The 2,275-nt window shown below is 41.8% G+C and overlaps 1 pseudogene across 1 annotated transcript; it reads left to right on the forward strand.

Moving 5' to 3' along the window:
• Positions 1–347: 347 nt before the first annotated feature.
• On the forward strand, positions 348–1,813 carry LOC103607151 (annotated as a pseudogene). Its single transcript, XR_551942.1, has one exon. The product of XR_551942.1 is annotated as a sorting nexin-5 pseudogene (transcript).
• Positions 1,814–2,275: the final 462 nt, after the last annotated feature.

Here is a 2,275-nt window from a genome sequence, read left to right on the forward strand (position 1 = left end):
CTATAAACTGCCTCTTGTTAGCCCGTACATTAGTGTGTGATTGAATAAATGGATGCTATAGCCCAGCCAAATTGACACATGAAACTATCACATCTTCCTGTTTGTTACTTTACCTTCTTTGGAACCAAAGGCTTTTCTCATTGGCTTTACATTTATCCCTTTACTGGGCTGGAGCCAGCAAATCCAGACCTTGGGAAACTTTATGAGGTAAAGGGGAAAAAACTAGATGAAGGGGGATTAAAAGAAATTTAAGAGACAACTGACATAGCAACCAATGCAACAATCAGAACTTGTTTGGATTCTGATGTAAACGAATCAATCTTAAGAAAGAAAGAGGGGGGATCCTCTTCTTTCCTCGCACAGCCAGGCGGCCTCTGCTCGAGGCCCGCGTCGCCATGGCCGCGGTTCCCGAGTTACTGCAGCAGCAGGAGGAGGACCGCAGCAAGCTGAGATCTGTATCTGTGGACCTGAATGTTGATCCCTCACTTCAGATTGACATACCTGATGCACTCAGTGAGAGAGATAAGGTCAAATTTACAGTGCACACCAAGACCACATTGCCTACGTTTCAGAGTCCAGAGTTTTCTGTTACAAGGCAACATGAAGACTTTGTGTGGCTACACGACACTCTTATTGAAACAACAGACTATGCTGGGCTTATTATTCCACCCGCGCCTACAAAGCCCGACTTTGATGGCCCTCGAGAGAAGATGCAGAAGCTGGGAGAAGGTGAAGGGTCCATGACGAAAGAAGAATTTGCCAAGATGAAGCAAGAACTGGAAGCTGAGTATCTGGCTGTCTTTAAGAAGACTGTGTCCTCCCATGAAATCTTTCTTCAGAGACTTTGTTCTCACCCTGTTCTGAGTAAAGATCACAACTTTCATGTTTTCTTGGAATATGATCAGTATCTAAATGTTAGGTGGAAACTAAGTGTCAGGCAGAAAAATACCAAAGAGATGTTTGGTGGATTTTTCAAAAGTGTGGTGAAAAGTGCTGATGAAGTCCTTTTTTCTGGAGTTAAGGAGGTAGATGACTTCTTTGAGCAAGAGAAGAACTTCCTTATTAATTATTACAATAGGATCAAGGATTCCTGTGCAAAAGCTGACAAGATGACCAGATCTCATAAAAATGTTGCTGATGACTATATCCACACTGCAGCCTGCTTGCACAGCCTGGCTTTACAAGAGCCCACAGTCATCAAAAAGTACCTATTGAAGGTTGCTGAGCTATTTGAAAAACTTAGGAAAGTGGAGGGTCGAGTCTCTTCAGATGAAGATTTAAAGCTGACAGAGCTTCTCCGATACTACATGCTCAACATAGAGGCCGCTAAGGATCTCTTGTACAGAAGCACCAAGGCCCTGATTGACTATGAGAACTCAAACAAAGCTCTGGATAAGGCCCGGTTAAAAAGCAAAGATGTCAAGTTGGCTGAGGCACACCAGCAGGAATGCTGCCAGAAATTTGAACAGCTTTCTGAGTCTGCAATAGAAGGTCGAGCCAGGGGCATTCTTTTGTACTTTTTACATTTTATTTGGAAATGATTTCAAGCTTAGAGGAAAAGTTGCACAAAAAGTACAAAAACACCCAAGTCTCCTTCACCTAGAGTCAGCATGTGGCCCCTCTGGTTTATCACTTGCACATGCCTGCTGGCCCTCACAGCTCCTGTGTGTGTCCGTAAACCATTTGATATTACATTGCATATATTATGATCCTTTTATCCCTAAAAATGTTGTCATGTATGTCCTGAGACTAAAGTCATTCTCTGTCATCCCTGCCATAGTTATCCACTGCAGTAAATTTAACTTTGATATGATGTAGTGTGCTGTCTGTATTCTCATGCTGTTTGCTCAGTCGTGTCTTCCACTACAAGATCCAGGCTAGGACTGCATCAGGTTACTTAGCTCTTAGTCTTCTTTACTCTAGAACAGTTCGCTTATTTATTTATAGGATATTGACCTTTTAAAGAATGTAATTTCTTTTAACAAGTAGAATGTTCCCAGTTTTCGTTTGGTCTGTTTGCTCATGTGATCCTGTCAGAATACTACATGAGTTATATGTCCTTCTTGGGGCATCACATCTGAGGGCATATTGTCTCCATCTCCCCCTTGTTTGTGGTGTTAATTTTGATTACTCAGTCAGGTTTGATTTCTTCATTGTGTAGTTACTACTATGTTTTTTATCTAATCTGTGGGGAGACAATTTAAGACCACATGTATATCCTGCTCTTTATCATACTTTTTCCCTACATTAGCATGTTGATGATTCTTGCCTGAAT

The sequence above is a fragment of the Galeopterus variegatus genome, unplaced genomic scaffold, assembly GCF_000696425.1.
Source record: "Galeopterus variegatus unplaced genomic scaffold, G_variegatus-3.0.2 Scaffold7182, whole genome shotgun sequence".
Taxonomy (NCBI): Eukaryota; Metazoa; Chordata; class Mammalia; order Dermoptera; family Cynocephalidae; genus Galeopterus; species Galeopterus variegatus.